Below are 14809 nucleotides of genomic sequence, written 5' to 3' on the forward strand. Positions count from 1 at the left end.
TACGTAACTTAATTGTACCGACTCCTATACTGAGGCCCTTGCTATGCTCGACCGATTGTACGTGCGACCGGTAAACGAGGAATACGCGCGGCATATTTTCACTAGTCGCTAGAGGACTTCCTGCGTGACTTAAAAGCCCTTGCTCGGGACTGCAACTTTCAGGCTGTAACGGCCTCCCAGCATATGGAACCCGCTGTCCATGATGTGTAGGTTGTGGGGCTCCGGTCTAACTATGTGCGCCAGTGACTACTCGAGAAAGGGGCCCAGAACTTGGAGGACACGGTAGAGCTAGCAACTACTATGGAGGTCGCGTTCCGAAGTCTAAACTCATTCCCCGTGCACCAAGCGACCCCATCGTGGACCCCCGACCAGCGACTGCCCCAGGCCTGCACCGTGCGGCCAGCCACTCATTATGGAGCGCCAGCGTGCCATTTTTGTGGCCAGCCCCAACACCCACGGCAGCACTGCCTGGCCCGCAATGCGACCTGCAGCAGCTGTGGTCGAAAAGGACATTATGCCAGAGTATGCCTGGCGAAATCGAAACCCTCTAACTCCCCCGCAGTCCAGAACAATCGCCCCCCAAATTCGCAGACCCGCAGACCCCATAATGTTGCAGCGTGTCTGCCGACTCCACCTCCGCCCGACATGGCAACTCATGGGGGCCGCCATCTTGGCAATCCTCCCCCACGCGGCCGGCCATGTGCGAATCATGGGGGCCGCCATCTTGGACGCCATCTTCCTCGCCGCCCGCCATGTGCGATCCACGGGGGCGGCACCTTGGACACCATTTTCTTCATCACCCGCCACATGCGATCAACAGGGGCCGCCATCTTGGCCATCACCCGAAGTTCACCTCGACGACTACGACCTCAACAGACACTCATCACGGGGCCACTCCAGCACTGCTGATCGAGCCGCCGACTACCCGCAACTCAACGCAGTCACGTTGGACCAGTCGCGTCCGAAGCCCCACCAGAGCTCGATGATGTCCGTTCAAATCAACGGATACAAGACACCGTGCCTCTTCGACTCCGGGAGGACGTAGAGCTTCATCCATCCTGACCTGGTAAGACGCTGTTCGCTCCCTATCTTCCCTGCACGGCAAAACTATCTCCCTCACCTCGGGCACGCACTCGGTCCAAATCCAAGGGCGCACCGTCGTGACCCTAACGATTCAGGGCGCCAGCTACTCTAATTTCCAGCTGTACGTACTCCCCGACCTCTGCCCCCCACTCTTACTCGAGCTCGATTTCCAATGCAACCTCAAGAGCCTCACACTCAGCTTCGGTGGACCCCTTCATCCACTCACGAAATGCAGCTTAGCGACTCTAAAAATCGACCCCCCTCCACTCTTCGCTAACCTAACAGCTAACTGTAAACTAGTAGCCACTCGCAGCAGGCGGTACAGCCTGCAGGATAGAGTATTCATCAGAGCCGAAGTCCACCGGCTCCTACGTGAGGGAGCCATAGGGGCCAGTAACAAGCCTGGAGAGCTCAGGTGGTGGTCGTCAAGACCGGGGAAAAGTTCCGGATGGTGGTTGATTATAGCCAAACCATTAACCGGTTCAGGCACCTCGATGCATACCCCCTCCCCAGAATTGCAGACATGGTCAACCAGATCGCCCAGTACCGCATATTCTCCACGGTGGATCTGAAGTCTGCTTACCACCAGCTCCCAATCCGCCCGGAGGACCGCCACTACACGGCGTTCGAGGCAGATGGCCGCCTCTTCCATTTCCTCCGGGTCCCCTTTGGCGTCACGAATGGGGTCTCGGTGTTCCAACGAACAATGGACCGAATGGTGGACCAGTACGGGCTGCGGGCCAATTTTACGTACTTGGACAATGACCAGCAGGACCACGACGCCAACCTCCACCGATTTCTCCAAACCGCCCAGAAACTCAATCTCACCTACAATAAGGAGAAATGCGTTTTCCGCACTACCAGACTAGCCATCCTCGGCTATGTCGTGGAAAACGGAGTCCTGGGCCCCGACCCGGACCGTATGCGCCCCCTCTTACAACTCCCTCTCCCTCATTGTCCCAGGGCCCTCAAGAGGTTCCTGGGATTCTTCTATTATTCCGCCCAGTGGGTCCCCCAGTATGCGGACAAAGCCCGCCCACTCTTTAAGGCCACACTCTTCCCACTGTCAGCTGAGGCCCGCCAGGCCTTCAACTGCCTCAAGGAGGACATTGCCAAAGCCGCCATGCGGGCGGCGGATGAATCCGTCCCCTTTCAGGTGGAGAGCGACGCCTCAGAGGTCGCTCTCGACGCCACTCTGAATCAGGCAGGGAGACCAGTCGCCTTCTTCTCCCGAACCCTCTCCGCTTCGGAACTTCGACACTCCTCAGTCGAAAAGGAAGCTCAAGCCATTGTGGAAGCCGTACAGCACTGGAGGCACTACCTTGCAGGTAGGAGGTTTACGCTCATCACCGACCAAAGATCGGTTGCCTTCATGTTCGACAACTCGCAAAGGGGCAAAATAAAAAACGATAAAATCTTGCGGTGGAGGATCGAACTCTCCACCTGTAACTATGACATCATATATCGATCAGGGAAGCTCAACGAGCCCCCAGATGCCCTGTCCTGTGGCACAAGCGCCAGCGCGCAAGACGACTACCTGAAGGCTATCTACAACGCCCTCTGCCACCCGGGGGTCACCCGGCTCGCCCACTACGTCAAAGCCCGAAATCTGCCTTTCTCCACCGAGGAGGTAAAAGCCATCACCAGGGATTGCCCGATCTGCGGGGAGTGCAAACTGCACTTCTATAGACCAGACAGGGCCTACCTGGTAAAGGCATACCAGCCCTTTGAACGCCTGAGCGTCGATTTCAAAGGGCCACTCCCCTCGACCAATCAAAATGTGTACTTCCTCAACGTCATAGACGAATTCTCCCACTTCCCCTTTGTCATCCCGTGCCCCGATATGACCTCCCACACAGTCATCAGAGCCCTGCACAGTGTCTTCACCCTGTTCGGTTTCCCCAGCTACGTACACAGCGACAGGGGTTTGTCCTTCATGAGCGACGAGCTGCGTCAGTACCTGCTCGACAAGAGCATCGCCTCGAGCTGGACTACCAGCTACAACCCCAGGGGGAACGGGCAGGTGGAGAGGGAGAACACAACGGTCTGGCAGACCGTCCTCCTGACCCTACGGTCCAGGTATCTCCCGACCTCCCACTGGCAGGAGGTCCTCCCCGATGCGCTCCATGCAATTAGGTCCCTCCTGTGCACTGCCACCAACCAGACCCCTCACGAACGATTATTTGTTTTCCCTAGGGTCACTACCACGGGGGCTTCGCTCCCATCTTGGTTGAGGACACCGGGCCCGGTTCTCCTCCAGAAGCACGTCCGGACACACAAAACGGACCCACTAGTAGAGAGGATACTACTGCTACATTCAAACCCACAATATGCCTTTAATGAATACCCCGACGGCCGTCAGGACACCGTTTCCCTCCGGGACCTGGCACCTGCAGGATCCACCACTACCACCACCACCGCTGAGGTACCCCTCACACTACACCCCACCCAACCCCTTATGCCCTGCGCCCCTGCGCCTATAGGTTTCCTGTGCCCCCCTTCGCCCGTCACACCGGTCAGGAACGGAGCTCGGACTGAAACACCCCCGGAGTCCACCCCATACCCTCACCACCCAGCCACCCGAAGAGGCTGCAACCCCAGTGCTCCGCCGATCCCAAAGGACGACTCGGCCACCGGACCGGCTCAACCTGTAGACCCATCACCCCCGCCGGACTTGATTTTTTTACCGGGGGTGAATGTGGTGAATGTAATTCACACTGTATTGCATTGCATTGTATTATGTCCTTGTGGGCTCTGTCTGTGAGCCGTTGCGCGGCTCTGCCCATAGGGGGAGATGAGGAGCTTGTACAGGGCTCCGCCCTTGGCTCCGCCCATGGCTCCGCCTAGGGCCCCTCCCACTACCGGAAGTATAAAGTGCTGCCCTCAGTTCTTCTGGTCGCAGACGGGCTCAGTTGTAAGACTATTAAAACCACAGTTTACTTCCAATTGTGTTCCGAGTGAATTGATGGTCACATCAACCACTTGCCTCTGAGTCACATTTAAGCGAGGCTCCATCTGCCTCCGTTGGTGTGTGTAAAAGATCCGATGGCACTATTTATCCCAGTGTCCGGGCCTATATTTATCCTTTAATCAACACCACCAAAGTAGATTATCTGGCCATTATTTTTATGAATGCAAGAGATTTAAGGCAGTCATTTTTTTCGTGTTTGTTTTAATTTAAAGCAGAATAGAAAGTCCAGAATAGGGGGAACAATGAGGTCAGAATAAACTCAATGGAGACAGTCCTATGCAGTTTGATTTTCTTGGGGAAAGAGGCCCAGGCCAAAACCCATAGAAAATGAAGTGGCAGTTTTCACATCTTAACACAAAAGAGAAACAACTCTTCTGGACACAGCCACAGATTGGTTTCAATGTGGTTCGTGAGTGTGTGTTTGGGTTGACTGTGCGGATTGTGAACCTGTGTGTGGTTTGTGAAGGTGTGTGATTTGCGTGTGTTTGGTTTGCAATTATATTCGATTGCGTATTTGGTCAGTAGTTGTGTGTTTGTGAGCCTCCGTGGTCTGTGCGTATGTTTATCTGCATGGGATGATTATGTGTGGTTTCTGTGTATGTGAATTGGTTTGTTTCTGTATGCGGTTTGTGACTGTGTGTGTCTATAGTTTGTGACTGTGTGAGAGTTAGGTTTATTATTGCCTCTGTGTTTTGTGTGTGCGGGAATTGGTTTGTGTGTGTGTTTATAGTTTGTGACTGTGTGTGAGGTGGTTTGTAAGTGTGTATGGTTTATGAGTGCCTGTGTGGTTTTTGTAGTGTGTGTGGGTGGCAAGGTGGCACAGTGGTTAGCATTGCTGCCTCATAGTGCAAGGGACGCGGGTTCGATTCTGGCCTTGGTTGACTGTGTGGAGTTTGCACTTTCTCCCCATGTCTGCGTAGGCTTCCTCCAGGTGCTGCGGTTTCCTCCCACAGTCCAAAGCTGTGCAGGTTAAGTGGATTGCTATGATAAAATTGCCCTTAGTGTCCAAAGATTTGTAGTTTAGGTGGGATTGTGTGGATAGGACAAGAGGAAAGGTGCTCTTTCAGAGGGTTGGTGCAGACTCGATGGGCCGAATGGTCTCCTTCTACACAGTAGGGATTCTATGAACTTCTATTCTGTGAACACACTCCAGATTCAGAGACCTGGGGAGGGAAACAGAAACAGCTACTGCTGTGAGCAGAGGCAAAGACTGTTTTGTGCTGGTCACCAGCAGGGTGGCAAGGACAATGATTTTCTCTTTGAAGAGATGGAACTGGTGGAGATTATGAACCATGGAGTCATCAGAAAATAATTTGTTGCTGAAAGTTTACCCAGAACACTGAGTGACGAGGCTTTCAAAGAACACGGGAAGATTTGCACTGATGTGGCAGGGAGAAGGGAGTCTGCTGAAAACCATGAGGAGTGCGGGGCTTGATCTTCAACCTACATATCTGCCGGGTGTGTAGTATCATGTATGAATAGTAGCTTTTCTGTAGTTTGGGTACATTATTTGCGTTTTATATAATGTTTAGTCTCAATTGAGTTTAGTTCATTTGTTACAGTAAAACACTGAAAACACAAAATCTTATCACACGGTTTCTGTCAATCACGAGGAAATTCATATTTTTTAACATTTAAAGTACTCGATTCATTTTTTTGTCCAATTAAGGGGCAATTTAGCATGGGATTCCGCGGACCCTGGGTTGTGGAGGTGAGACCCAAATGGACAGTAACACAAGGCCAGGATTGAACCAGGGTACTCTGTGCTAAGAGGCAGCAGTGCTAAACACTGCGCCACCATGCCCCTTCATATCTCTTGTTAAACGTTACCAGTCTCTATGGGGATTGTAACAATGAGCACTTTGCAGTTTGTGGGAACTGCAAGGCACAAATTGGCTGCCCTGTTTCTGACATTACCAATTCATTGGCTGTAAAGCACTTTGCTGGTCATGGCTTATGGTGGCACAGTGGTTAGCACTGTTGCTTCACAAAGACAAGGACCTGTGCTCGATTCCCAGCTTGGGTCACTGTCTGTGCGGAGTCTGCACGTTCTCCCCATGTCTCCATGGTGCACTGGTTTCCTCCCACAAGTCATGAAAGGTGTGCTTTAGGTGAATTGGGCATTCTATTTCTCCCTCAGTGTACCCGAATAGGCGCCGGAGTGTGGCGAGTAGGGAATTTTCGCAGTAACGTCATTGCAGTGTTAATGTAAGCCTACTTGTGACAATAATAAAAATGATTAAAAATCACTATATAATTGCAAATCTTGGGAAGGCACCGCTGGAAGGGATCAAAGCAAAGTGGGAGGAAGAGTTGGAAGAGGATATGGAGGAGGGGTTCTGGTGTGAGGTGCTCCGGAGGGTGAACGCCTCTACCTTGTGTGTGAGGTTGGGGCTGATACAGCTGAAGGTGGTATATAGAGCACATCTTACAAGGGCGAGGATGAGCCGGCTCTTTGAGGGGGTAGAAGTTAGGGGGCAGCACGGTAGCATGGTGGTTAGCATAAATGCTTCACAGCTCCAGGGTCCCAGGTTCAGTTCCCGGCTGGATCACTGTCTGTGAGGAGTCTGCACGTCCTCCCCGTGTGTGCGTGGGTTTCCTCCGGGTGCTCCGGTTTCCTCCCACAGTCCAAAGATGTGCGGGTTAGGTGGATTGGCCATGATAAATTGCCCGTAGTGTCCTAAAAAGTAAGGTTAAGGGGGGGGTTGTTGGGTTACGGGTATAGGGTGGATACGTGGGTTTGAGTAGGGTGATCATTGCTCGGCACAACATCGAGGGCCGAAGGGCCTGTTCTGTGCTGTACTGTTCTATGTTCTAAGTTGTGTAAACGTTGCGGGAAGAGGGGCCCTGCAAACCACGTTGATATGTTTTGGTCCTGTCCAAAGCTGGAGGATTACTGGAAGGAGGTGTTTAGGGTAATCTCTAAAGTGGTGCACGTGAAACTGGACCCGGGTCCTCGGGAGGCCATATTCGGGGTGTCGGACTGGCCGGGTTGGAAACGGGTGCGGAGCCAGATGTTGTAGCCTTCGCCTCGTTGATCGCCCGAAGGCAGATCCTGTTAGGGTGGAGATCAACCTCTCCACCCTGTGCCCTGGCGTGGCGGGGGGATCTGCTGGAATTCTTGACTCTTGAGAAGGTCAAATTTGAACTGAGGGGAAGGATGGAGGGGTTCTACAATTCACGGGCGTTGTTCATTCTGCACTTTCAAGAATTGGATTACATCGAACATAAGGGGGCTGCTAGTAGGGTTGCGGTGAGGGGGACTGTATGTTTTAATGGTGACTATGGGTGATTCCTGATTCCTTTTTGTCATTTGTTTATGTTCACATGCGAGCTAATATTTGGGGGTTTGATGGGAGGATGGGATCGTTGTTATTGATATGGGGATTGACATTGCATTCGTTACTGATTGTTGGGTGTAAATTTGGGAGAAAATGTGAAAAGGAGAATAAAATTATTTTTTTTAAATTGCAAATCTTGGGCAGTCTGGTGATACAGTGGTTAGCATTGCTGCCTTGCGTCGCTGAGGTCCCAGGTTCGATCCCGGCTCTGGGTCACTGTCCGTGTGGAGTTTGCACATTCTCCCTGTGTTTGCGTGGGTTTCGCTCCCACAATCTAAAGAATTGGCCCTTAATTGGAAAAAATTAATTGGGTATTCTAAATATAAAATATAAAAAACAATAATTGCAAGTCTTCCTTTTTCAGTGCCATTGAGAAACTTTGGAAGAGAGAGAGGGGGGAGCAGAGAGCTAAAAATGTGTGTAAGCAAAAATGATAGAAAGAGTCAAATATTGCACATGCCAGGGTGAGCGACAGTAATTAGACTCTTAATTTGTACTTCAAATTGTTTCAACATTTAACATTTACTACGAGAACAATGACTGTTCAAACGAACAGGATAAAATGTGCAGCTGTGCAATCTATTTATTTAAACAGAAGATATACACTGCAAGGATATTGCTGTGTGGAATATTGAAAAGTTTTTTTAAAACAAGAAAGTGTTATATTATTAGTGCTCTCTCACTAACATTTCATTCTTATTAAATGATTAGTTATGTCAAACCACACACATACACACACACACACACATTGCCATGAAAGTCTAATGGAATGTATGCGACTCTGCAGCTGGGGAATTAACAGTTTTCTTACTAAATATAAATCTTAATTATGAGTGTCGTGCAGTGTTCAGAAAATAAATACACAGGTGAATACGGAGTTTCTGTCTTTATTGTTCTGGGATTTAGGGGTGTTTGCATTGGCCCTGCAGCACAAGCGAACGGATGGTGGAGGCTCTTTGTAATCGTCACCCTTCATGTGTTCTGATCTTTAAACTGTCAGTCATGTAATTCTGCACAAATTGCTCGGACATCTCACAAATGAAAATGAACGAGGCAACAAGGCCTAACGTACAACGCACCAACTCCTTAATACCTAACTTTGCATTCCATCCCCCCGCCCCTCCCCCGCTGCCACACCACTGTGAGGATTTCCTCTTCAATATTTATTTTGTGTTCCAGCGTTTTGCCCTCCTCGCTCCTGAAGCTGCTGGATATTGGATACCTCCATACAGACCATTCAGGTGTAAACATTTTTGTTCTAACTTTGTTGTTCTATATGATTTTGTCTGGGATACAGTTCCACATGTGCCGCCCCGTCCTCTGCTATCTTGTTGGGGAGTCAGAGCGATATTGTCACTGGACTGGTGATTCAAAAAGCCAGGATAATATTCTGGGGACCCGAGTTTAAATCCCACCATGGCAGATGGGGGAAAACAGAATCCAATAAAGATCTGGGATTAAAAGTCAAATGATGACCATGAAACTTGTCATTTGTCGTAAAATATCCAGCTGGTTCACTGATGTCCTTGAAGGAAGGAAATCTGCCATCTTTACCTGGTCCAGCCTATATATAACTCCAGATCCACAGCTGTGTATAGATTCTTAAATGCCCTCTGAAATGGCCTAGCAAGCCACTCAGTTGTATCAAACTGCATTATTAATGAAAAGGAAAGAAACTGGACAGACCAACTGGCTTTGACATGGGCACTGGAAATAACAGTGGCAAAACCAGCTCTGTCGACCCTGCAAAGCCCTCCTTACTAACATCTGGGGGTTTGTGCCAAAGTTGGGAGAGTTGTCTCACAGACCGGTTAAGCAGAAGCCTGACATTGTCATACTCACAGAATCATACCTTACAGATAATGTCCCAGACACCACTATCACTATTCCTGGATATGTCTTGTCCAGCCGGCAGAACAGAGCTAGCAGAGGTGGTGGCACAATGGTATACAGTCAGGAGGGAGTTGCCCTGGGAGTTCTCAACATTGACTCTGGACCCCAAGATGTCTCTTGGCTTCAGGTCAAACATGGGCAAGGAAACCTCCTGCTGATTACCACGTACCTGCCACCATCAGCTGATGAGTCGGTGCTCCTCCATGTTGAACGCCACTTGGAGGAAGCACTGAGGGTGGCAAGGGCGCAGAATGTTCTCTGGGTGGGGGAATTCAATTTCCATCGGCAAGAGTGGCTCGGTAGTATTGGCCGAGCTGAGCTGGCCGAGTTCTAAAGGACATAGCTGCAAGACTGGATCTGCAACAGATAGTGAAGGAACTAACAAGAGGGAAAAGTATAGACTTCCGGTGGCAGCCATGGAGTGAGCGGTCACACATTTGGTGGCTGCCGCTCAATGTGGATTTGTTTGGTCTTTTCTCTACCCGTAGGTCAAAGTATTTGAGAGTAAGAGGTGCAGGATTGCCGGGGAAGGTTTTAGTCCTCTGATGGGGCTGGTGGATGGATCCACGGACAAGGAGTGGTACAAGAAGAAAAGAGCAGCGGGAGGAGGAGTGTTTTTGGGTGCGCCACAGGAAAAGATGGCGTAGGACAAGGGGGGGGGGGGGGGGGGGGGGTACGCTGCCTGCCCAGTAGTCGACGGAGCAGTTGGTAGAGTTCCTGAATAATAAGTTTCTGAGGAACAGAAAGGAAACAGAGGAAAGAGATTCTGGAAGACCTGGCCAAAGTGGAACCGCTTAAATATGGGATTGAACAATTGGAGCAGAGCCTGGAGTTCCAGGGCCGGGCAATCCAGAAAGTGCAGGAGGCGGTGGGGGAGCATGAGGGGCAGTTGGCCTTATTGGCGTCTGAGTTGGGAGTGATGCAGGAGAGCCAGAAGAGGATGAGGGAGAAGGTGGAGGATCTGGAGAATCGCTCCAAAAGGCAAAACCTCTGGATTGTCAGGATGCCTGAAGGCATTGAAGGTGCAGAGGCCAGTCTGCACATGGCAAGGATCCTGGAGAAATTGATGTGTGAGGGGGTCTTTGACCCCCCCCCCCCCCCCCCCCCCCCCCCTCTCAAGGTTGACTGAGCGCACAGGATGCTGATGAGGAGGCCGCAGACAGGCAACCCGCCGAGGGCGATGGTGGTGTGGTTGCACCGCTTTTTGTACACGCAGAAGATTCTTCAATGGGTAAGGCAGACCAGGAAATGTACCCGGGAAGGGAGTGAGCTGCGGGTGTACCAGGACTGGCAAAGAGGAAAGGAGCTGCCCTCTTTAAAAGGGGGGTGAAGTTCGCAGTATCATACCTGGCCCGCCTGTGGGTGACTTTCCAAAAGCGAGAGGAGTCGATGGAATTTGTGAGGGACAATGGACTGGAAGGAGTGTGAGGAAATTGAACTTTGGAGGAGTTTTGTGTGCATTTTAAAGTTTTTGATGGTGGGTTTTTGGGGGCAGGTTTTTACGGATGAACAATGACGGTGAATGCGCCTTTTGCGGTTTGTGGTGTTGGTTAATAAGCGGGTAGCGTTCGAGGTGGGGAGTATTGTGGTTGATCTAGGGCGGGATATGTGATGGTTAGTGGAAAGTTGGAGGGGATGCCGGTGGTTCTGGTAAATGTCTATGCTCCGAATTGGGATGGTGTAGAGGGTGGGGGGGGGGGAGAGTTTAATACAGATACAGAACCGAGCTTGGACTAGTCGAGTCCCAGGTCATCGAGGGTGTCGGCAGTGGCGAAGGAGCTGAGGGAGTTTATGGAGCACATAGAGGGTGTGGACCCATGGAGGTTTGGGAAGACGAGGGCGAAGGTGTTTTCATACTTCTCCCATGTGCACAGGGTGTACTCGGCATTGATTTTTTTCATGCTAGATAAGACGCTGCTGGTGAGGATGGTCGACTCGGAGTATTCAGCGTTTGTGGTTTCAGACCACGCACTGCTTTGGGTGGATCTGCGCGTGCTCCGGGGGATGGGGTGGGGGGGGGGGGGGGGGGAGGGGGGGGGGCAGCGCCTACAGTGGAGGCTGGATGTGGGGTTGTTGGAGGATGAGGGGGTGTGTGAGCGGGTGCAGGCTGCTAGTTAGGGGTACGCGGAGCTAAACGACATGGGGGAGATCACGGCCGCCTTGCTGTGGGAAGCACTCAAGGCAGTGGTTAGGGGGGAGCTAATTCCATTCGAGTACATAGGGAGAAGGCAGAGCGGGTGGAGATAGCAAGACTGGTGGACGGGATTTTGAGGGTGGGCAGGAGACATTTGGAGGTGGGCTGGTGTTTACGAGAAAAGCGGTGGGGCAGTTATGGAGAGCTAGACGGCCAGTGTATAAGTACGGGGAGAAGGTAAGCAGGATGCTGGCCCATCAGTTGAGAAAGCACAAGGCGTGGAGGGAAATTAGTAGAGTGAGGGATGATAAGGGTAAGGCGGTGGCGGCATGGTGGGGCAGTAGTTAGCACTGCTGCCTCATGGCACCAAGGACCAGGTTCGATCCTGGCCCTGAGTCAGTGTCTGTGTGGAGTTTGCACATTCTCCCCATGCCTGCGTGGGTCTCACCCCCACAAGCCAAAGATGTGCAGGGTGGGTGGATTGGCCACGCTAAATTGCCTCTTAAATTGCCTCGGAAAAACAAAGATAAGGGTAAGGTGGTGATGGACTTGGAGGGGGTGAATGATGTGTTTGGGACATTTTATACAAGTCTGAGCCCCCGGCTCAGCGGGGAGGGGATGCGGCGGTTTTTGGGCAGACTGGAGTTGCCCACAGCAGAGGAGGGGCTGGTTCAGGGACTGGGACCCAAATCAGGTTGAGGGAGGTGATGGACAGTATCGGGGCGATGCAGGCAAGGAAGGCCCTGGGTTCAGTCGGGTTCCCGAATGTGGCTGGTTTTCGGGATACAAGTTGAATATGGGGAAGAGTGATATGCTCCCTATTGAGACTAGTGGGCAGGAAAGGAGACTACGGGAGTTTACTTTAGGATGATGGAGGCGAGTTTTAGACACTTGGGTATCCAGGTGATGCGGAGCTGGTGCAGCTGCACAGTTGAACCTGGCTTGGGTGGTGGTGCAGATGAAAGTGGATTTCATGAGGTGGGGTGGGAAGTGCTGCTGCTGTCGCTGGCAGGGTGGATGCAGACAGTAAAGATGATGATGCTGCCAAGGTTTCTATTCATGTTCCTGAACCTCCCAATCTTCGTCCCCAAGTCATTTTTTAACAAAGTCAATGCGCTGATCTCTGGATTTGTGTGGGCAGGGAAGCAGGTTAGGAGGGCTTTTTTGGAGCAGGAGCAAGGGTGGGGGAGGAGGGGGATTGGCGCTGCCGAATATGATGAATTACTACTGGGTGGCAAATACTCCTATGGATAGAAATGGGTTGTGGGGAGTGGTCAGCGTGGGGGTGGCATCGTGCAGGGGAACATATTTAAGGGCTTTGTTGTCGGCGCCTCTACCGTTCTCGCTTGCCAGGTACTCCGTGAGCCCAGTGGTGATGTCAGCCCAAAGGGTGTGGGGGCTGTGGAGGGAGCAATGGGGACTGGAGGGTGCCTCAGTGTGGGCACCGATCTGTGCCAACCATAGGTTTGCAGCGGCGGGGCTGGGCGCGAGGTTTCGGGGGTGGCGGTACACAGGGATTGAGCGATTTGGCCATCTGTTCATAGGGGGCTAATTTACGAAGTTGGAGGAAGAGTACGAGTTGCCCAGGGGCTTTAGGTACCTGCAGATTCCAGGACTTTGTAAGAAGGGTACCATCCTTTCCTGGGCTGCCGCCCCTGGATTTGCAGGATAAAGAGCTGACAAGAGACGACATGGGGAGGGGAAGGTATCCAACGTCTATAAGGAGTTGATAGATTGTGAGGGAGTCCTGTTGGGGGACATTGTGTTAGTGGGAGAAGGAACTTGGAGGGGAGGTAGGGGCCGAGACATGGGCAGAGGCCTTGCACAGTTACGCCTCATCCAGTTTAAAGTGATATATAGGGCGTATATGAAGCTGGCAAGGATGAGTAGGTTCTTTGAGGGGGGTAAAGGATAGGTGTGGGCGGTGAGCGGGTGGGGGGGGGAGGTGCGAATCACGTCCACATGTTCTGGGCGTGTCCAACGTTAAGGGGGTTCTGGCAGGGATTTGCGGACATGATGGGGTTGGAGGTGGTCTCAAGTCCAGAGGTGGCGATACTTGGGGTGTCGGAAGACCTGGGAGTTCAGGGGGTGAGAGAGGCCAATGTTTTAGCCTTTGCCTCCCTGATAGCCAGGAGACAGATTTTGCTTGGGTGGAGGGACTTGGAGCTGCCGAAAGCGGGGGTGTGGATGAGTGACCTGGCAGAATCCCTGAGGCTGGAGAAGGTCAAGTTCGTCTTGAGGGGGTCGTGGATGGGTTCACTCGAAGCCGTTCATTGGTTACCTTAAGGAGGTTTGAAGGGTTAACGGGGGGGTGGGGAGGTAAGGAGGTTAGAATGGGGAAGGCAGGATGTGAGAAGGGGGGGTCTTAGGGGAGCAGGGGTGGAGTGGGTGCTGGTTGTTTATAGAATTGTTTGGTTGTTCTTCTGCTTTTGTTTGTTCATATGAAAATGCTTTGAATAAAATATTTTTTTAAAAAGAGGGAAAAATATACTAGACCTAATAATGTTCTAGACTTCATCCTCACCAGCTTACCTGCCACCAATATATCTGTCCATGACAGTATTGGTAGAAGTGGCCACTGTACCTTCCTTGTGGAGACAAAGTCCCGTCTTCACATTGAGGATACCGTCCATCATATTGTATGACACTACCACCGGGCTAAATGGGATAGATTCAGAACAGATCTAGCAACTCAAGACTGGGCATCCATGAGGTGCTGTCGGACATCAGCAGCAGCAGAATTGTGTTCAGCCACAATCTGCAACTTCATGGCCCGACATATCCCCCACTCTACTATTTTTTTAATATAAAATTTAGAGTACCCAATTCATTTTTTCCAATTAAGGGGCAATTTTGCATGGCCAATCCACCTATCCTGCACATCTTTGGGTTGTGGGGGCGAAACCCACGCAAACATAGGGAGAATGTGCAACCTCCACACGGGCAGTGACCCAGAGCCGGGATCGAACCTGGGACCTCGCTACCGTGAGGCACCAATGCTAACCACTGTGCCGCCGTACTGCCCTCCCCCACTCTACCATTACTCCCTCCATTTACTGCAGGAACTCAACATGGCTCCTGAGGCAGCTCTTTTCAAACCGCTACCTCTACCATCTAGAAAGACAAGGGCAGCAGATACCTGGCAACACTATCACGTGGAAGTTCCCCTCCAAGTCACTCACCATCCTGACTTGGAACTGTATCATCATTCCTTCACTGTCGCTGGGTCAAAATCCTGGAACACCTTCCCTAACAGCCAGGGCCGGCTCAAGGCACCGGCAACTTGGGCAGTCGTCCAGGGCGCCATGTGCTAGGGGGCGCCAGAGACTCGGGTCCCACGCATGCACAGTTGGGCCGGTGCCAACCAGCGCATGCGCGGTGGCCGCC

Source organism: Scyliorhinus canicula, chromosome 2 (genome assembly GCF_902713615.1).
Source record: "Scyliorhinus canicula chromosome 2, sScyCan1.1, whole genome shotgun sequence".
Taxonomy (NCBI): domain Eukaryota; kingdom Metazoa; phylum Chordata; class Chondrichthyes; order Carcharhiniformes; family Scyliorhinidae; genus Scyliorhinus; species Scyliorhinus canicula.